The sequence below is a fragment of the Balaenoptera physalus genome (genome assembly GCF_965194825.1).
Source record: "Balaenoptera physalus genome assembly, chromosome: 16".
Lineage (NCBI taxonomy): Eukaryota > Metazoa > Chordata > Mammalia > Artiodactyla > Balaenopteridae > Balaenoptera > Balaenoptera physalus.
The window spans coordinates 73636831-73659802 of record NC_138898.1 but is presented as its reverse complement, the minus strand read 5'-3'; positions in this window follow the sequence as shown (position 1 = coordinate 73659802).

Here is a 22972-nt window from a genome sequence, read left to right as displayed (position 1 = left end):
TTCAACCAAATAAAAACAAACATATGAATAAATTTTATCCCCCCCCAAAAGTGCTACATATAAAACCCTGTTCCTAGTTACGCATAAATAAGCCTTACTAAGTGTAGCTATGGATCATATCCCTGGATAAGAAAGCTAAAATACTGTAAAAATATAAATTTCCAACAAATTAATGCATAGAGACAATGTAATGATTATCCTTGCAGATCTTACAACTACAGGTACTTTCATTATTCTTGTTTTTCAAGAGAAAGAACTGATGCTTAGAGATGTTAAGTGACTGACTAAAGTTAAACAGCCAGTTAGTAAGAGGGATGGATTGAGTCTGACACTAAAGCCCTTAAGAAATCTGGCATATTGCCTTCCAAACCCAAGTAACATCCAAGTAACATCCCAAAGAGTTTTCTCTCTTAGTGCAGAATGTCATAAAAATGTTAAAAGTTAATCTTGGAGAATATTTTAAAAAGCAATCTAACATAAGATCAACAACTAGTTCTACCAGATAATTAAAATATATTACAGGACTACAATAATTAAATAGCACAGTATGAATGGAAGCATGAATGGAAGCATGAATCGAAGAGAGGCCCAGTTACTGCCAGGACCTAACTGAGAGTCGGGTGGTAGACCTGCAGCAGGGGGGCCACCCAGGCTGTGGTAGGAGAAAGGCCACCAGAAGAATTCATTACGCAGATGGCCTGGGGAGGGTGGATCAGGCAAAGAACAGTGGACGGAAAGAGGTTCAGCAGGAGAACTAAGGTTCTTGCCCCAGTGGATATCTGAAGGTATGGCTGAAGTAGCAGGAGCTGAAGCCAGTGGGGGAGTCAGTGGGTGAGCTGGGTGGAAAGATGAAGGTGAGTATGCTCTGAGAGCCACAGACGAATGGGAAAAGGCCAATATGCTTTCATGCAGGCAACACAAGCCAGACAGGGGTGCTCCACGGGGACTCACTTTTAGCTCTAGGGCCTGTGACTCTAAAGGGAAGCAGCTCAGTTCCCAATAACCACAAGTAACGGAGGTCCATCCAGGCTTATCACAGGATGAAAATGAAGTGTCATGAATGTCTCATATTTAGACTTTTGACTTTCTCTCCAAATGAGGTTAACAGATACAGACACAGAAATAGGCGATGTTGACCTAAAACAAATAGAATGCCAGATATTTCTCCAGCAAAGATGGGTTTGTTCGGGATCAACAGAGAACTGCAATTCAGGATCTGCAACTCTGGTGAGCCACATGCAAGTCCCCACACAGCGAGGGAAGGAGAACTCTTATAGGTGGGAAAAGGAAGGTGGGAGGGCCGTCGTAAACAAAGAGTCCATGGCATTTCATTGGCTGAGTCCTTGCCAGGAAAGGAGAGGAGTCCTTCTTCTTCCTATTGGGCTCTGCTATTGTCACAGGGTGTGAGAGCTCTCCATTCTGGTCTCCCGACTTTATTTAATTGAGGTTTCTGTTTATTAATTTTTTTACAGTGAATATGATGGAATGAAAAAATGTTTATCTTAGAATTTTAAACTTGTGCTGAATTTCTTCCATGTGCTGCTCTAGATCTTCTTTTCCCTTTTCCATCTCATTTTGACTACAAAAGGCTAAGCTGTATAGACCTCATTACAATTACCCCTGCCCAAGGCTGGGACTAGGGTGAGGGGAGTGAGGAGCTGAGGGTGCAAAATTTAAGGAAACCCTCGCTCTCAGGGCTGAGCAAGTGCTCCAGGCCCAACCCTGCACTGGCACAACCCTGAGAGTGAGGGCATCCTTAAATGTTGATCCCTTGATGCCTCACTTGCCTCACCCTCATCCCAGCTTTAGAAGTGAGTTCTGCCAATGAGGAGTCCTGGAAGAAGTCAGAGAGAGGATGGACAGTGAGGTCACGTCATTTATCACCTGGGTCCTGCCCTTTGAGGTCACCTTAGGCCAGCTGTTGCACTGACAAGTCAGCACTGCAGCCACAGACATTTGCTCTCCACAGCTCTGCCTCCTTCCACATGTTCCTAGGATGCTAGAGGTGGAAAGTCAACTGAAACTAGCCCAGATGTCAGCACTGTCTTTGGTGGTTCCCCTACATCCACACATCTATTAATAATCCCTTTGTAAATAAGCTCTCCTTGAATAATCTTATTCTGAGTATGTCATTTTCCTGTTGAGACCCTTAACACATATCCCTCACTCTAGCTCTGCTCTTAGAGTGTACTATGAATTAATATTTTATGAACCTTGTAATTATCTTGTGAATAACCCAATGATATTGCACTGTACCTTTTTACATTAAAAGCATTAATTATGTAGGTGGAAATATTTCTTTTTAAATGCCTCATTTTTTCCATAACTGTCTTGGCCTCAAAAAATAAAAGTGGTCCTGGACTTTCTTAACTCCCATGAGACCCTGATATCCACAAAACTTTATCCAACAACAGTGATGCACCATGATTCAGAAAATGGGCTTTGGAATTAGATGCAAATCCTAGCTCACCTCCTTCCTAGCTGAGCGACCTTGGGCCAGTCACTTTCTCTAGCAGCCATGGAGGCTCCAGCTTGTCCTTCCAAATTTGGATTTTCCCTCTGATAATATTTCCTATCTAAGTATCTGAGCCCAGCTCCTGTATTACACCATAGCCCCAGTTGGGACAGCACCCCACTACTGCCACATGACACTAATTCTTGTCTCTTTAAACTGAAGTTCTCAGTTCCCGGGAAAATCATGCACACCATCAGCTTCCATATTCGTTAGCTTGCCCATTTCCTTGCCAACTGACAGCAAATTGGATACACCTGAGGGGAGCAAAGTTGGAGACTGACTCCATGGGGGCAGGACGTCTGAAACAACAAAATGTGAGTTACTTTTGAAATGTTTCCTTTGCAGGCCCTCCCACTCACTGTAATATCTGGCTGAGGTGTGAGTGGCTGATTCCAGCAGGTATCAGTAACAGATGGAGCCAACTAATTATGTCTCTTACATGTGAGTAGAGATAAAGCCGTTAATTGCTAATTGTACACGTCTCCTGGTTCCCCACTGCAGGGAACTGGGGCAGAGGCCACTTCCCAAACCAAACACAAACACGGCCTGTGCCTGTGGCTGAAGAAAAGAGTGGAAAGCAGTTGGAGAACAGCATCCCCAAGATTGCCAGCCCTTCTCTAGGCTGGCAATGAATGAGCAGAGTCTTAAAACGAGAAGATGCCATTTGCAGGCTCCAGCTCCCCATGCCCTGAGCCAATGAGGACCCAAATAATAAAGGTTCAGCTAATAAAAGCTCAGCATGGAGGTGGCAACGGGCTGCTTCCCCGCCAGTAAGTGGCATCTGGTAATTGTAGCCAGTGTGCTTTGGAGGGAACTTAGCTCCCAAGAACCCATGTAGTACTGAGGTCTCTAGACACCAGCTTGCATGCACCCCGACTGGATGCTGAAAAGTGCTGCCATCTAAAATCTTCCTCCATCTTCTCAGCCTCAAGACCGTATCTGGTGGTGGTCACAGGATTTTCATCTGCCCATCGTCTCAGGGAGTCATCCCTGCCCCATTCTCAGTAGACGTGAGACGGAGCAGTGGCCGGATCATACATCTCAGTGTGACAGAATACTCCATTCTAGACACAATGATTGGCCCAGGAATGGTCATGTGACATGAGTTTGGCCAATCAGAGGCACTTCCAAGGCTTCAGTTGAAATTCTTGAGAAGAAATGGTCTCTGGAATTGCTATCCTTGGAGATACTGCAAGCCATTAGTGACCCCAACTTTTTTTTTCACCATGAGTATAGCAGATGCTGTTGATGCCCTGCACCATATTCCCTTGGCCCACTGGAGTTTACCCATGGCGTGATAGGCTGTTTTCAACCTCAAGAATCTGCATCTTTCTTCTTCTCTGCCTGAAGGCTTTTGCTGGCACCCCAGGACCTGTCTCTGCAAACTCCAAGTGTGAAAGAGCTGATACAACCTTCTGCCAATGAGGAACGGAAAACAGAAGATAAATGCCCTCATGTCCCCGCCTCTGGTGGGACGATCCTGAGCATACCCCACATGGTCTCTAAGAAAATCCCAGCAGGACTTGCCCACAGTGGTCACCTGCTCACTTGTGCCACTTTTATTACCTTTTCTTCTGTCCCTGTTTCACCTTCCCCATTTCCTCATTTGTGCTTCCTGAGATCACCTCCTGTGTTAGTTCCGGCCTTGGAGAAGCAGGGGCCAAGATGAGATTAGCAATGCGCAAGCTTTATTGGGAGAAACATTTGTGAAGGCAAAAGGGGAGGAGCTGGAGAAGGTGGGTCTCTACTGTGAAGGAGAGAAGGAAGGAAGGGTAATCAGACAGGAAGTGGCATGGCCACAGCACAACTCCAAGACAAGGTCAGCCAGGCCAAAGGGGGTTTTCTCAAGTCAAAGCAACCTGTCAGAGGAGACCCACATCTACCAGGAATGGGCCTGTCTTGGTGACCTCACTGTGCTCAGTCCCTCAATGGGAGCAGCCCATGGGAAGCATGGCTTTCACATGAATATGATGGTGGATCCATGATGGTGGGCAGCGGGGTCATCAGTCAATTATGCTTCCTGCAGCATAAGATCTGAGTGGTGCATTTTCATGGTCACCACATCTCCCAAATGAATTACCTGCACCACAGTCAGCTTTTGGTGGTAGGGGAACCCAAACTAGGATGAGAAAAATGCTTGAGAATAAACCATTTATGGAGAAAACAGAGCCAAAGGCCATCATTTGAGTACGCGGATCCAGCCATTCCTGATGTGAGTGAGATAACACTTTGAATGTTACTGTTAAATACATTATTATGGGCTTCCCTGGTGGCACAGTGGTTGAGAGTCTGCCTGCCAGTGCAGGGGACATGGGTTCGAGCCCTGGTCTGGGAAGATCCCACATGCTGCGGAGCAACTGGGCCCGTGAGCCACGACTACTGAGCCTGCGCGTCTGGAGCCTGTGCTCCGCAATGGGAGAGGCCACGACAGTGATGAAGAGTGGCCCCCGCTCGCCGCAACTAGAGAAAGCCCTCGCAGAGGAACGAAGACCCAACACAGCCATAAATAAATTAATTAATTAATTTAAAAAAAATACATCATTATATTTTCCTTTTTTTGTTTGTTGTTTTTGCCTTTGTAGCTGATGTTTAAGCTAATTAGTGTTGGGTTCCTGTCAGTTGCAACCAAAAGGATACTGACAGACATGTGGGTATCAATTATGACCAGTGTTGGTCTGAAATTCATTTTGCTTCCCTTGGACTTGGTAAGACGACCATTGTGAAGATTTGCTTCCCCAAGCCCTTTCTATGGCAAGCCTTGACTCGCTCCCTTCTCCCTGCCCAGAACATGATGACAGAGGTAGAACTAAAACCCCTCAGATTTGATGTCCACTTCAGTCCCTCTTCTTGCACTGGGCCTGCCCAGAGCTCTATGCTTGGGTGCAGTAAATGCTGGTTAAATTGACTGAGATTACTTAAATGTGACTTACCATAAATTGTTACTGACCCTGCACATGTGGGCTACTGGCAAAGCTGCTAATTAACCCAACAATAATTCGGAGGTGATCAAGCTTCATTAACATGGGTTCTGGCCTCATTTTCAGAAGCATGTTTAGACTGACAACTGTAGCCCAGCAGCTGGAGCAGATACTTCTGGCCAGTGAATTGTGATGCTTCATGGAAACTCCACTCGCTGGTAATTTAGAAGGATCAGTTTGTCCCCCTTTCCAACCAGACTTCTCTAATCACAAAGAAAAAGTCTGTGCCAAGTTTTCTGTTTCTCTCAGCAGCTTGCTCCCCTGAGTTCTCCCCACCCAGCCTCTTCTGCAATTTCACAGACAAAGGGAGGCCTTAAGACCTGTGTTTTCGCTCTTTACCACCAACTGCAGAACCTGAAGGCAAAGAGTTCTGTGCAAAATACAAATACCCTTTGGACACAAAACTTAATCATTTACAGTTCAAAATACGTGATCTTTTTCTTTCAAAGATAGAGATGAATCTGAATAAAGAGTATAGGCATTTTTAAACTATTCTTACAACTTTTCTATAAGATTAAAATAAATAAAAATTTTTAAATACTGAAAAAAAGTGAGTTGCTTTAAATTTGTTAAATGGGAATGGTACAAATTTGGAGAGCCATTGCTCTATCTTGTAGAAGGTCCTTATCTGGGCATGTGACTAGTACTTTTCCTTAATTCCTGTCACTGATAGTGATTTTCTCCTATTTTTTAAATATTTCGTTGGCCATTTCAATTATAAGAGCTATCTTGAACTGCAGTTCTCACAAGAAACAGTGAATGGAATTTTGTTTCTTATCCAGACTAGAATCTGGGACCCATTCTTATCTGCAGGCACATGGATCACATGAATACTTTCATTCTAAGAACTTCTTGATCTGCTCTTGGCTTCCTGCTGCCACTGAACAGAATGACTTTCTCTCTTTATTTTAAAGTATTTGCCACTAATAGGCCACTTATTAAGGAATAAACATCTTTGCCCAGCAGGACTTATTCTGAGCCTCTGAATGACCAAGCATTTCCTGATGGTTCAAGTTGAAGCTTGGCCAACCTCCCCAAGAGTTCTATGACAGTTCATCTTTCAAGTGGCTTTTCTTGTCCCTTCCCCTAAAGTGATTTTACAGAATTTACCGTAATTTTGGAATGTCAGATGTATTATTTGGACTGAAAATCACAAACATATAGGTAGTGAACGCTGTTTTTTCACGAGAACACATTACCTTAGGTGGGCAAAGAGAGGAAGGGTCTTCCTACCTTCCACACATTCATCCATTTGTTGGAACAAACACTTATTAAGTACCTGCACTATGACAAAAATTGTGCAGGGCACGTAGGATAGAAAGAAGAATTATAATCTCCATCCGTGATTCACATGTACCAGGTCAGAATTTCCTACAAAGGGTTACAGGTGTCCTGAAGTTTAATCCCCTTAGCCATCAGGGCAGCTAGGAAGGTCTTAAGGTGGGATAAGCCTTTCAGCTGGGTCATCTCAAAAACAAGCAGCCTCATCCATTTATCCCCGAGTATTGTACAAATCAGATCATTTTCCATGTATATCATGACACAGTAAAGATTAAGAAATACTGGAAGAGTAGGAGAATTAGAGAGATAATGACAACTTTCTTTTTTCCCCCAGTTTTATTGAAAAATAATTGACATACATCACTATAAGTTTAAGGCATACAGCACAATGGTTTGATTTACCTATATTGCAAAATGATTACCACAATAAGTTCAGCTAACATCTACCTTCTCATAGAGATAGAATAAAAAGAAAAGAAGGAAGGAAAGGAAAAAGGAAAAAATATTTTTTTCTGCTTGTGTTGAGAACTCTTAGTACTCTTTTTTTTTCTTTTTTACACCCTCATATTTGTTTATCAGGTGAACAATACATTTAAAAATCACCATTGCCAAGAACTCTTAATGTTCTTTTAACAACTTTCCCATATCTTGTACAGCAGTGTTAGCTAAATTCCTCATGTCGTACATTACATCCTTACTACTTATTTATTTTATTACTCGAAGTTTGTACATTTTGACCACCTTCACCCATTTTTTTCCACCCTTGACCCCCTGTCTCTGGCAACCACCAATCTGTTTGCTCTATATATGAGTTCAGGTTTGTGGAGTTTTTTTTTTAAGACTCCACATATAAGTGAGATCATATGGTATTTGTCTTTCTCTATCTGACTTATTTCACTTAGCATAATGCCTTCAAGGTCTATCCATAATGAATAATGACAACTTTTATGAGTGCTTACTCCACACTCACTGCTGTTCTAAGTACTTTACACATATTACCTCCTGTTCTCCTCATAACAATCCTATAAGTTATATAATGTTATTCTCATTTTTCAGACAAGGAAGCTGAGACTTGTCTGAAAAGTCTCAGACAAGTTACCAACTTGGGAAAGGTTAAGTAACTTTCCCAAGTTTACACAGCTAATAAATGACAGCCAGGAATCAAAGCCAGACTTTCTGGTTCTAGACCTATGCCCCTTATCACTACACCGTACTGCTTCTCTAAGATATAATCACAATAGGTGATGGTAAATTTTGTAACTTACACATGCCTAAAATGGGATGGGTACACAGAGGAGGGCCCAACCATCTCCTCCCGGGAGAACTGAAGACTTCACCATAACCTCCTAAATACTGGCTGACAGGATACAACCCCGAACAACATTTAGTGGACTTCAAAACAAGACTTTGGAAAACAAAGATTAAAAGCTTTTTCTCCAATTAAGCATTACTATGATGTAATCGTAATGTAAATCAGACTAAGTGAAATGTAAATAACAGCAGGACAACAATGCCAGGAGCTACCAAATCAAAATGTCAACACAAGCCTTTCCTGAACAAAAGCTTATAATCGTGGTATTCAAACCACGCGCTTGTTTCCGTTCTCATGTGGTATGTGTGTGTTGTTGAACTTTGGTGTGAAGTTTTGTCTGCATTTGATTTTTGATTTCTAGGACATGATTTGATTGATTTTGTATTGACCTATTCTCAAGAACTTATCAGAAATTTTAGTCAGGATTTGGCAAATTGAAAGATTAAGGAATATCCTGCCTCAATTTCTTATTGAACTAGTCTATTCTTCACTGCCACTTACAATAATTTCCTAATATGGACAAGTTGCTCATTTGCTTAAAAATCTCCTGTAGTCCCACACCGTACGCAGGGAAAGTCCAAGCTCAATTCTTTATTCCAATGGGGAAAGAACTAACGTGAGGCCTGGTTCTTTTTCCAGCCTCGTTTGCCGTCATCTCCACTGAAAAGTCCTAGTCTTCGGCCACACAGCATTCTCATCCTTCTCCAACATTACAGGCTACATTCTTACAAGTTTCTACAGCTTTTTATATGTTATATACTCTGCTTAGTGTCTTTTCCCTACAGATACAGTTGAATAACAGCTATCGTCTATTCATACATCAATACAAAGCTCTAAAGAAAAGTCTTTCATGATCCTTGCACTCAAAGCTTTGAGTAAGTTTCTATTAAATATTTCTCTATGCTTCCTTGCACAGTTTAACTATATCTATATCTTATCTGTCTATATATCTGTAAATATATATGTATCTGTATTTCTATTTCTATTTAGGTAGATGATAGGTCTGTATAGACAGAGATCTAGATACATATATATCTACAGATACAGATAAACAGATAGGTAGATAGATAGATAGATAGATAGATAGATAGATAGATAGATAGATAGATAGATAGAGACAATCTTTAGGACATTGTATCCGCATGATTATGAATTCTTCCTGGAAAGAGCCTGCCACAAACCCACCATCTCTTAGCACAGGGATTGATATAGAGAACACATCAATGTTTGTTGAATTAACATTTCTAAGAAAATGCAAACACAACAGGAAGAAAAGAAAAAGAAAACATTACTCTCAAATTAAAAAAAAAAGGGGCTTGAGACCTGAGCATTGCAGGGAGGAGGGGAACAACAACATAAACTAAGATTGAAGAATTTCCTAAAAGCACAAACAGTGAGCTGTCCAGTTGAAAGAGCTTGTGAAAGGCAGAGAGAGGAAGACTTACTTTACTAACCTTAATGCAAGCCTTGGGCAGAATAAGGAAAATTGCTTGGATGCCAGGGAGAAGATGCAATCTTAGTAATAAAGTGAAAGAAGTTTGGCTTTGAAACAAGGGATCCAGAGTGAAAGAAGAGTTAAAATATTTATAAGGATAAAAGCAAATGTTACATTATACACTAGCCAACAGGCCACGCAGCCTCTGAGAAAATCTCTGGAGTGAGGCTTTTGAAGTTCTCTCTGAAGAGGTAGAGTGTGTACATCTACGGGTTGATAGGCAGTCTCTCTCCCCAACAAAACTGAAAACTCTCCTCTATCACGGTACATATTTGTCCTTGCTGTATCCAGCAAAGCCTTTTTCTGCTGAGCTTAAAAAAAAAAAAAAAGAACGAAAAGAAAGAAAGGGGAAACAAATAGGAAAGAGAAATCCTATTTAACCAGCTTGCAGAGGTTATCTCCTGATAATTGAGCTTGGAACAAGGCAAGCTGCCTTCTCTTTGCCAAGGTCATGGGTGACTCTTGGTGCGATATCAGGCAAGGGGCAGGAGTGCAATGCAGGGTAAGTGGCTTTCCTGAATCATGGCTGCTTCAGAGCCATTTTAAAGAGAATACTTTCCTTGTGGAATGCTTAATAATCTTCCGAACCAAGAGGATGACAGCTAAGATTACAAACTCAAAAAAGAATCCAAGAAAAACCAGCCTGCTCCAGCCCTGGTAATTCTGTAGCCATTAATCGCAGAGATACCACCTGGGGAAGGCTAGTGCTTGACACAACTAAAAGAGAAAACCAGGCCCTAGAGTCCTTTACCGGAGGGATGGATTCATATAAATGAGGCAGATCTGTGGTAAAACTGCAGAAGAATCGCCCAATGATCTGGTACCTTCCATGCTGCCCAGTCCTCTCCCCCAGCCCCCCATTCACAGGTGGGTTATCATGAAAAGAAAGAATATAATGTTCTTTCAATGTTTACAAAAGCCCTAGGGACTTTTATATATTTTATTTCATTTCATTCTCACAATAACCCTGTCAGATAGGCATGGTTATCTTCATTTTCTAGTTGAGAAAATTAAGTCTCAGAAAGGTTACCGTCTCAAGGCAGTGCAAATAGGAAGGCGAGGGGCTGGTTTGAACACAGACTTCTTCATTCAAGAAATATTCCTTCTCTATTTATGTTATACTGTCTAGATTCTGGGTTAGATAATAGGGATACAAAAGCCAAAACGATACCATTTTTAAGCCTCGGGGAACTTAATAGTCTGGAAGAGAAACAGGCATATGAAGAATTACACTGCAGTGCAGTAGACTGAGTTAAAATTGAGGCTCAGTACTAAGTACAGAAAATGAGCCTATCTTCTGGGGATGGGATCCTGAAACGATGCCAAAGTGAGATGCCTCCACCTCACCGTTAAGTTCTAACCTAAATCTTGGATCTTGCCATCAAGAATATGCAAATACAGAAGAAAATGAGAGGAGTGCAGTTTCAGAGTGACCACGCCCACCTGATCAAACATATGGATACTAATGACTACCATGACATCCACTCTTCTTTGAAGGTGGGAGAACACAGGGGAAAAAAGCAGGACTGGGGTAGACTTACCATCTCCTAGAGTACCCCAAAAATGGAAGTGAAAAAAGTTCTATTGTTTGGGACATGAGAAGTTTAGGATAGCTAATATGTTGGGGAAAGTGAAAATTAAGAAATGGTGTCAGAGGACAAAGTTTCAGCAGTAAAGTACTACCGGGGTATCCTTCCTTGTTTCCTGTGGCAGGTCTGCAAACTCTTTCTTCCTGAGGAATAATGACCTCAGACGTGTCCCCTGCTACCTGTGAAAGCAACACCGCAAGCCTCTCTCGTTCAAGGGCTTTTCCCAATAATTAAGGGAAAGAGTGGGAGATGAACAGGTTGGAGCTGAGCACTCCCCCACCAGCTGAACCTCAACTCCAGCTGAACCTGGCCCAGCTACTATGACCTCCGTGCCTGGTTTACTTCCTGTCCTTTCCCCATTAAATATGTCTCCCCAACCCCGGCTGGAGCTGCATGGATTCTGGGGTGAAGTGATCATTTCCCAACACTATCACTTATGGGCTGTGTGAGCACAGAAACTTATTAAGTCTCTTTGAACCTATGTGTCCTCATTTATATAAAAGGGAATTGTTTCAGTTAGCCTTTTTTGCATCCTTAATAAAAAAGCAGAATGGCTTAAAAAAACAACAACAACTATATCTTAACTCATGGTTATAGGTTGGTAATTGGGGTTAAACTCATCTGGGCAATTCTAGTCTTAGAGGAGCTTACTCATGCATCTGGGGTCAGCTGCCAGCTGTTTGAAATTGGCTGGCTGTCAGGTAGGACAAGCAGGGGCCACAGGGCTATAAATGTCTCATCATCCAGCAGCCTGGCCTGGGCTTGTTCTTATGGCAGCTCAGGTTTCCAAGAGGAGCAAAAAGACAAGTCCTGAGGCACAACCACTTCCCGGATCTCTGCTTGCACCCAGTCTGTTAGTGATCATTGATGAAAACAGTCACATGACCAAACCCAGAGTCAGTGTGAAAGTGTGCTACCCAAGGGCATGAATACGGGGCAAATACACAAATGTCATGAGACCTAAACCCATTGGGGCGACCTCTGAAATCAATCTACTACCAGGATAATTACAGGATATAAGTAAGGAATAAATAACACAATGCAAGAAAAAAAAATTAGGCATAGTTTCTGGGACATAGTAAAGGCTCAATGAATGTTGTCTATCATTGCTGTTGTTCTTGGGGCTGGGGTGGTGAGAAATATTGCTCACGTTTCCATAAAGGAGAGAGGATTTCCATTCCGTGCTACAAAAGGAAACAGATTTAGAGGAATAGTTTCCTTCCCTAACATCCCCACTCCTTCCCAAGAAAGGAGGAGTGATTTATCCAGTTGGTGAGCTTCATTTCTCTGATGGGTGGTTCTCAATGTCATGGTCTGAAAAGGGAATCATAAACCCTGCTTGTCTCATAGATTTACTGAAATGACGTATGTAAGCACACTTCATCAAGTGTCAATCATGATACAAAGTGAGGTGTTAATACATCCAGGCAGCATGGCATAATAATTCCAGCTACCATTTGTTGAGTGCTTACTATGTTCAGGAATTTTACAGGCATTATTTTATTTTATCTTCCTGATCATCTTGACTAAAATACCTCTTCCTGAAACTTAAGTGCATATTACTAAGTGAAAGAAGCCAGTCTGAAAAGGCTACATACTATGTGATTCCCAACCATATTACATTCTGGAAAACGCAAAACTATGGAGACAGTGAAAAGATCAGTGGTCGCCAGCCAGGGGTTAAAGGAGAGGGCATGATGAATAGTAGGAGCCGAGAGGATTTTTAGGGCAGGGAAACTACTCTATGAGATACCATAATTGTGAATGCATGTCCTCATACATTGTCAAAACCCTTAGAATGTGCAACACCGAGAGTGAACCCTAATGTAAACCACGGACTTTGCGTGATCGTGATGGGCTCATCAGTGGTAACAAATGTCCCACTCTTGAGGGGGATGTTGGTGGCAGGGGAGGCTGTGCATGTGTTGGGGTGGGGGCTATGGGAACTCTGCATTCTGTTCAATTTTGCTGTGAACATAAAACTGCTCAAAAAAATGAAATCTATTAAAAAATTAAAATGTCAAAAAAAGACATTTTGGCACAATCAAGTTTAGATGATAGTAAGGAATCATTGTTAATTTTCAGCTGCACATTAGAGATGGGTGAGATTTCAATATGGAGACATGGAGAAAGGACTCTTGGCAGATTAACCAGAATGATCAATAGCAGGGAAGAAGGAAAAGGAGGGTAACATTCAGAAGGTATCTTGACGTTCACTTCATCTTTAATCTTGAGAACCGCTGCAGTTTCAAATACTTTACTTCATTGTTCTTATACACCATTTCAGAAATCATAGTATTTGGCAACCCAATTCTACTTTCTGAATGATTTCTCAAACCTAGAAGAGACTAAAAGTTTTTTATCAGTTCATAAAAAATAAAATAAAGTATGTCTTCCTTTTATATATGAAATAATTGAGACTCAAAGAGTAACTTGTCCAAGGTCACACAGCAGGCAAATGGTTGAGCCAAGCTTCAAATTAATTTTGCCACCACTACCACACACGCACACACACACACGCACACACAGGCACTATTTGGCAATGTCTGGAGACATTTGGTTACCACAACTGGCCGGAGGTTAGTGCTACTGCCATCTAGTGGATGGAGGCCAGGGATGCTGCTTAACACCCTACAATGCACAGGACGGCCGCCACAGGGAAGAATTATCTGACCCAAGATGTCAGTACAGCAGAGGTCAACAAACTCTGCTCTAATGAGTATTAGAGATGGAGTCTAGTATGATGGTGAAGTTAGTAGACTCCTTGACTACACTGCTTGACTCCACTTACTATTGTGTGACACTGAGCAAGACATTTAACAGCCCCACGCTTCAGTCCCTCACCTCTGGAACAGGGTTAACAATAGTTCTCACCTTATAGGATTATTGTGAAGGTGAAATAAGTTGCTACATGTATTTGGGAGAGTTCTTGGCATTTAGCAAAAGCTCAGTAAATATTCACCATTTATGTATTAAAAAGTCGTGTGCATTGTTACCTCTCTCTCCAGCCCATCTCTATGTAAATCTTCCCAACCCTGCTCATACTTCATGCTCGTGATGATTGAGGGCTCTGAAGTCAGACAGCTTGGGTTTCCTGGTCTGAATCCTGACTGCTAATTTGATGGCTGAGATAATGGGATTCTAAGTGATCAAGATCAGATGAGGTGCATTTTCTCATTTAATACTTCAAATAACCTTATAAAATTGGTACTATTTCTCGAATGAAGCTTTGGAGGGTTCATTCATTTGCCCAAAGTCCCAGCCAATAAGTGGATAGTCAGGATTCAAACCAGACTCCAAAGCTGGTACCTGCCACCTCTTAAGGAGCTGTCACTGAAAGGTTTCAGTGCCATGACTAGTGGATTTAGAGAGTCAAACCCTGCCTCTCCATCTATGGAGAGAGTGAATTTGCAGGCAGAAGTCAAATGCTGGCACTGCCACATAGTAGTGGTGGGAACTTGAGAAAGTAACATAATGTCTCTGAGCTGTCATATATAAAAAGATCTCAGCTTTGTTGATTGCTGATATCAAAGAGTATTTAAAGACACTGAGGAGATTTCAGGAAGTGGATACCTCCTTAGAATGACTTGGGAAATCCGTATATGAAGCTAGACTTTGTGGCTTTGAGTAATGTACAAATGGTCATTTAGCAATCCTTGAAATACCTCCATATCTAGTCTGACCTTGCCCAGTTATGGGGGTTCATGGAGCAGGGTTGATGGCCAGGTATGTATCTGCAAAATGCTATATGACTACCCATGGACCATTCAACTGTGTCTGGGTCATAGCACACAAACGTGAGAGGAGAGAAAAGGTCATTTAATCGGACTATTGTACTCTCAGCTTCACCGGTTCAATAATTTTCTCAGCATTCTCAAGAAACTAATATTCCCCAGCTTTCTCTCGGCACTGAACTTTTTCGGTAGCTCTGACCTCTTAACTGTTTCTTGGAGACTGCAGGTTAACCTCACTTGCTCCTCCCATCTTCCCTGGGAGCCTCTAAATTCTCCTTGATTCTCTAGAACTGTGCTGATATAGATGAAGCACTGCTCTCAAAGCCAGAATTTCTATGCATGAATGAGCCCTGATGGGGTAACTCTGGAAAAATGACTAAAATTCTCTGAGCAATGGTTTCCTCATTCATAAAATGGAAATTAATAATATCAGTGTCAAGAGCAACTGTAGAATAAAATTGGTTTAGTTCCTATTAAAATGCTTTATAATGTGTATAATGTATAATGTGCTATGATTATTTCTTATGTAGGTATTGCTTTTGCTGTCATTTATTAAGCCTCTCTGATGTACCACGAACTGATAAAGAACTTACATGTATTACCTTCATCTATTCCTCACAACCTAGGACATAGGACCCATTGCTGGCCCCATTTTAGGGCTAAAGAAAGCAAGGATGGAAGAGGTTGAATAATTTCCCCAGACCAGTAAATGGCGGAACCAGTACTTGAAACTGGTCTATCGTAGTTCAAGTCTATGCTCTTACACTACGTTAAAGAGTCTCTGACTCTCTCCAAAACAGAAAAGAGGGTGAAAAACAAGGAGGGAACCAAAGTTATCGGCATTAAGACAACCGTTCTTTCTATTGGGCTTTATGAAAATGATACATGGTGAAGTAGACAGTTAACGTGTGCAGTCCATTAAGTTGTAAACTATTTATAATCCTCACAACAGCTTTATAAGGTAAACATCTCTTTTTGACAGCTGGGAAATCAAGGCTCAGGGGTTTAAGAGATGTGTGTACACTTTGACCAACTTCATTCATTTTCCCCACACTCCCTTGCCCCTGGCAACCACCAATCTGCTCTGTTCCTATGAGTTCAGGTTTTTAGATTCCACATATAAATGAGATTATGTAGTTTTGTGTTTCCCTCTCTGACTTGTTTCACTTAGCATAATGCCCTCAAGGTTCATCCATGTACTTGCAACTGGCAGGATTTCCTTCTTTTTTATGGTTAGGTAAAATTCTATTGTGTATATATACCACATTTTCTTTATCCATTCGTCTGTTGATGAACACTTAGATAGTTTCCATGTCTTGACTATTGTGAATAATGCTGCAATGAACATGGAGATGCAGATATCTCTTTGAGATGGGATTCACTTCCTTTGGATATATACTCAGAAGTGGGTTTGCTGAATAACATGGCAGTTCTATTTTTAAATTTTGGGGAACCTCTATACTGTTTTCCATAGTGGCTGCACCAATTTACATTCCCACCAAGAGTGCACAAGAGTTCCCTTTTCTCCACATTCTTCCCAGCACTTATCTCTTTTCTTTTTGATAATAGCCATTCTACAAAATGGGAGGTGATATCCCATTGTGTTTGTTTGTTTGTTTGTTGGTTGGTTTTTTAAAAATTTATTTTTGGCTGCATTGGGTCTTCCTTGCTGCATGCAGGCTTTCTCTAGTTGCAGCGAGTGGGGGCTACTCTTCGTTGCTGTGCGCGGGCTTCTCATTGTGGTGGCTTCTCTTGTTGTGGAGCACGGGCTCTAGGTGTATGGGCTTCAGCAGTTGTAGCACATGGGCTCAGTAGTTGTGGCTTGCGGGCTCTAGAGCACAGGCTCAGTAGTTGTGGCGCACGGGCTTAGTTGCTCCGTGGCATGTGGGATATTCGCAGACCAGGGCTCGAACCCCTGTCCCCTGCATTGGCAGGTGCATTCTTAACCACTGCGCCACCAAGGAAGCTCTCCCATTGTGTTTTGATTTGCATTTCCCTATTGATTAGCGTTGTTGAGCACCTTTTATATACCTGTTGGCTATTTGAATATCTTCTTTACAAAAATGTCTATTTAGGTTTTTTGCCCATTTTTTTGGCTATGCCTAACTTTCAAAAAAATTTTTATTGGAGTACAGTTGATTTACAATGTTGTGTTGGTTTCAGGTGCACAGCAAAGTGAATCCATTATGCATATACCCACTTTTTTAAAAAAAAATAATAAATTTATTTATTTTTGGCTGTGTTGGGTCTTCGTTTCTGTGCGAGGGCTTTCTCCAGCTGTGGCGAGTGGGGGCCACTCTTCATCGCGGTGTGCGGGCCTCTCACTGCCGCGGCCTCTCCCGTTGCGGAGCACAGGCTCCAGACACGCAGGCTCAGTAGTTGTGGCTCACGGGCTTAGTTGCTCCGCGGCATGTGGGATCTTCCCAGACCAGGGCTTGAACCCGTGTCCCCTGCATTGGCAGGCAGATTCTTAACCACTGTGCCACCAGGGAAGCCCCCCCACTCTTTTTTAGATTCTTTTCCCATATAGGCCATTACAGAGTATTGAGTAGAGTTCCCTGTGCTATACAGTAGGTTCTTATTAGTTATCTATTTTATATATAGTAATGTGTCTATGTCAATCCCAATCTCCCAATTTGTCCCTGGTAACCATAAGTTTGTTTTCTGTACATCTGTAACTCTATTTCTGTTTTGTAGGTAAGTTCATTTGTACCCTTTTTTTAGATTCCACATATAAGCAATATCATATGATATTTGTCTTTCTCTGTCTGAGTTACTTCACCCAGCATGACAATCTCTAGATCCATCCATGTTGCTGCAAATGGCATTATTTCATTCTTTGTTATGGTTGAGTAACATTCCATTGTATATATGTACCACATCCTCTTTATCCATTCCTCTGTCGATGGACATTTAGGTTTCTTCCATGTCCTGGTTATTGTAAATAGTGCTGCAATGAACATTGGGGTGCATGTATTTTTTTGAATTATGGTTTTCTCTGGATATATGCTCAGGAGTGGGATTGCTGGATCATAGGGTAGCTCATTTTTGGTCTTTTAAGGAACCTCTGTACTGTTCCCCATAGTGGCTATACCAATTTATATTCCCACCAACAGTGTAGGAGGGTTCCCTTTTCGCCACACCCTCTCCAGCATTTATTGTTTGTAGATTTTTGATGATGGCCATTCTGACTGTTGTGAGGTGATACCTCTCTGTAGTTTTGATTTGCATTTCTCTAATAATTAGTGATGTTGAGCATCTTTTCACGTGCTTTTTTGGCCATCTGTATGTCTTCTTTGGAGAAATGTCTATTTAGATCTTCTGCTCATTTTTTGATTGGGTTTTCAGTTAGATAATATGTGGTTTCGGTATTAAGTTGCATGAGTTTTTATATATTTTGGATATTAACCCCTTATCAGATAGATGGTTTGAGAATGTTTTCTCCCATTCCATAGATCGTCTTTTCATTTGGTTGATTGTTTCTTTTGCTGTGCAGACCTTTTTAGTTTGATGTAGTCACACTTGTTTATTTTTGCTTTTATTGCTTGTGCTTTTGTTGTCATATCCATAAAATCATTGCCAAGACTAATGTCAAGGGTGTTTTCCTCTCTGTTATCTTCTGGGAGTTTTATGGTTTCAGGTCTTACATTTAAGTCTTTAATCTATTTTGGGTTAATTTTTATGAGTGGTGTAAGATACAGGTCCAATTTCATTCTTTTGCATGTGAATATCCAGTTTTCCCAACACTATTTATGGAAGAGACTACTTTCTCACCATTGAGTATTTTGGCCCCCTTGTCAAATATTATTTGACCATATATGCATGAGTTTATTTCTGTGTTCTTCATTCTGTTCCATTGGTCCATGTGTCTGTCTACATGCAAGTACCATACTGTTTTGATTACTATAGCTTTGTAATATAGTTTGAAATCAGACCGTGAGATTCCTCCAGCTTTGTTCTTCTCTCTCAGGATTGCTTTGGCTATTCAGAGTCTTTTGTGGTTTCATACAAAAGTTAGGAATTTTTTTCTATTTCTATAAAATATGCCATTGAAATCTTGATAGGAATTGCATTGAATCTATAGATGGCTTCAGGTAGTACAAGTATTTTGACAATGTTAATTCTTCCAATCCATGAGCATGGGATATCTTTCCATCTATTTGTGTCTTCTTTAATTTCTTCCATCGATGTCTTATTGTTTTCAGTGTACAGATCTTTCGCTTCCTTGGTTAAACCTATTCATAATTATTTTATTGTTTTTGATGTTATTGTAAATGGGATTGCTTTCTTTACTTCTATTTCAGATAATTCATTGTTAGTGTATAAAAATGCAACTGATTTCTGTATATTGATATTTTATCCTGCAACTTTAATTAACTTGTTTATTAGTTCTAAGAGTTTTTTGGTGGAGTCTTTAGGATTTTCTGTACATAAGATCATATTATCAGAAAATAACAACAATTTTACTTCTTCCTTTCCTATGTGGATTTCTTTTATTTCTTTTTCTTGCCTAATTGCTCTATCTGGGACTTCCAGCACTATATTAAATAAGAGTAGTGAGAATGGGCATCCTTATTTTGTTCAGGACTTTAGAGGAAAAGTTTTCAACCTTTCACCATTGAGTATGATATTAGCTCTGGGCTTGTCATATATGGCCTTTATTATATTGAGGTATGTTCTTTCTATACCCAATTAGCTACATGTTTTTTATCATGAATCACTGTTGAATTTTGTCAAATGCTTTTTCTGCATCTCTTGAGATGATTATACAAATTTTATGCTTCATTCTATTAATGTGATGTATCACATGTATTGATTTGCATATGTTGAGCCATCCTTTCATCCCAGGGATAAATCCCACTTGATCATGGTGTATGATCATTTTAATGTGCTGTTGAATTTGGTCTGATAGTATTTTGTTGAAAATTTTTGCATCTATATTCATCAGGGATATTAGCCTATACATTTCTTTTCTTGTAGTATCCTTATCTGGCTTTGGTGTCAGGGTAACACTGGCCTCATAAAATGAGTTTAGAAGTGTTCCCTCCTCTTCAGTTCTTTGGAAGAGTTTGAGAAGGAGTTGTGTCAATTCTTTTAATGTTTGGTAGAATACATCAGTGAAACCACTGGTTCCTGGGCTTTTTTTGTTGAAAGGTTTTTGATTACTGATTCAATCTCCTTACACATTACTGGTCTGTTCAGGTTTTCCACTTCTTCCTGATTCAGTCTTGGTAGGTTGTACGTTTCTAAGAATTTATCCATTTCTTCTAGGATGTCCAATTTGTTGGTCTATAACTGTTCATAGCAGACTCTTATGACCCTTTGTATTTCTGTGATATCAGTTATAATGTCTCTTCTTTCATTTGTAATTTTATTTATTGGGTCCTCTCTGTCTCTGTCTTTCTGTCTGTCTGTCTGTCTGTGTCTCTTTTTTGTTAGTCCAGGCAAGGTTTGTCAATTTTGTTCATCTTTTCAAAGAACCAACTCATAGTTTTGTTAATCTCTTCTACTGTTCTCCTATTTTCTAGTTTATTTATTTTTGTTCTCATCTTTATTAGTTCCTTCTTTCTGTTAGCTTTTGGTTTAGTGTATTCTTCTTTTTCTAGTTCCTTGGGTTGTAAAGTTGTAATTGGGCAAGTCTGCAGGCTGGGGTCCACAGTCACTCCTGGTTGTGTTAGGGGACCAAAACTGACCAAAACTGCCTGCCCTGGCCAGGCCCAATAGTAACCACTTGCACAAACTATCTTACAACAGGAGGTCCTCATAAGGAACACAGAACTAACAAGCTATCACCAACCAGAAGAATTTGGGAAAGGTAAAAAGGAGAGAGGAGACGCCAGTCCATATGTCCTACCAACCTCCCATAATCCTTCTCACTGGAATCCATCTTGTCTGGGAGATGCATGCACCACCAGGAAGGACCCTAAGTCAGAATAATTGGCCAGAAACAACCTGGAAACTAACCGCATTACCATAAAACCTGAGACTGCGAGCCACATGGCAGAGCAGTTCTCCTGGGTTCCCTTACCCTGTTGCTCTCCACCCAGGCGCCCCTTCCCAATAAAGTCTCTTGCCTTGTCAGCATGTGTGTCTCCTCAGACTATTCATTTCTGAGTGTTAGACAAGAGCTCACTCTGGGGCACTGGAAGGGGTCCCCCTTCCTGCAACAGTTGGATGGGGGCTCAGGCTGTACTATCCAACAGGATGGTGTCACTGGCTGGACACTGTGTTCAGGCAGGGCTGCAGGCAGAGTTCTGCAGTCAGACAAGACCACAGGCTGTGTTCTGCAATCAGGCAGGGCAACAAACCACGCCTCAAAGTTAGGCAGGACCGTAACCTGGGCTTCATGACCAGGTAGGTAGGCAGCTGGCTGTGCTCCACTGTTGTACAAAGTGACTGGCGGCGATCTCTGGTTAGGAGGGTCCTCTAGCTGTATACTGCCTTTGACCAGGACTAGAGACTCTGCTCTGTGGTCAGCAGTGTTGCTGTTCAGGCTTCCTCACTGGGATTGGATCAGGTCACTGGCTGGGCTCCCTGTGGGCAAGGCTGCAGTCTGTGTTCAGCAATCAGGCAGGATTATAGGCTGAGCTTCACTGTGGGGCAGGGCTGTAGATTGAGCTGTGCAACTGCGTAGTACTGTAGGCTGGGATCCAAGTTTGCCCAGGATCACTCTTCAGGGTGGCTGGTTATACAGGACTAGAGACTATACTTAACAGTTGGGCAGGGCTTCTGTCATGGATTTCTGCCCAAGCATGGCTGTAGGGTGGGCTCTATGGCTGCCTGGGTTATCTGGCTAGGCTTCCTGGTTGGGTGGGACTGGAAGCTAGACTGAGCAGTTGGGCAAGGCTTCAAATTTGCTTCCTTGTCAGGGCGGAGCCATAGGAGGGCTCCACAGCCAGTATAGCTCATTGGCTGGGGACTCAAATCAGATAGAACTGCCAAATGAGTTCACTGGCCAGAAATGGTCACCAGCTTGGTTCTGCAGATGAGCAGAGCTACTGTTCGGGATCTCTGCTCAGGCTTTGCTGCAAGCACGAACATGGTCCACCAAGTTCTGAACACTGGTTTCTATAAGTCTTGTCTCCCTTCTCTGTTTCTGTCTGATCCCTGGTAGTTAAACCCTGCAGATTTCCCTGTGATCCCCATGAGGCAAGACCCAAATGGGCCACCTGGGAAGTGCCCCACAATGCTGAGGGAGCTGGATGTCCACTGTGGACTCTCTTTTTCCCAGTGGAGAATTCATAGGCCCAGATGGACACTTTTGGTGTGGCATTGTGCTGGACTGGGAGAGGAGCAGTGTGGTCACAGTATAGCAACTCCTCTTACTTTCAGCTCCTTCTGTATCTCTATGATCTAGGAGTCCTTCAGACACACCCCCACTTCTAGGATTTTCACAGTGGTATCTTGTCTATGGTTCTTCTTGTGAAAGGGACTAAAGTCAAGAATTGACCTATAGGGGCTACCCTGGTGGTGCAGTGGTTGAGAATCTGCCTGCCAATGCAGGGGACACGGGTTCGAGCCCTGGTCTGGGAAGATCCCACATGCCGCGGAGCAACTAGGCCCGTGAGCCACAACTACTGAGCCTGCGCGTCTGGAGCTTGTGCTCCGCAACAAGAGAGGCCATGATAATGAGAGGCCCGCGCACTGCGATGAAGAGTGGCCCGCACTTGCCGCAAATAGAGAAAGCCCTCGCACAGAAACGAAGACCCAACACCGCCATAAAAAAATTAATTAATTAATTAATTTAAAAAAAAAAAGAAAAAAAAAAGAATTGACCTATATTGCCATCTTGATGAAGTCACTTACACATTGTGTTTAAATACATTATTTTAGTAAACCTATGTGACAGCTGGGATTACTGCCCTCTTTTTCAGATGATGACATCGAGATAGTGGAGAATAATAACACTTGCTCAAATCACATAAGTAGTAAGTAAAGGACTGGAGATGCAAGCCAGCATTGAATACAATGTACACAACCTCTTCATTCATCTATTTATTCAACGTCTATTGAGTTATCCCTCAGGTTTGAAAGTGAAAGTTGAGTTCAATTTTCTTCTCACTTAGGG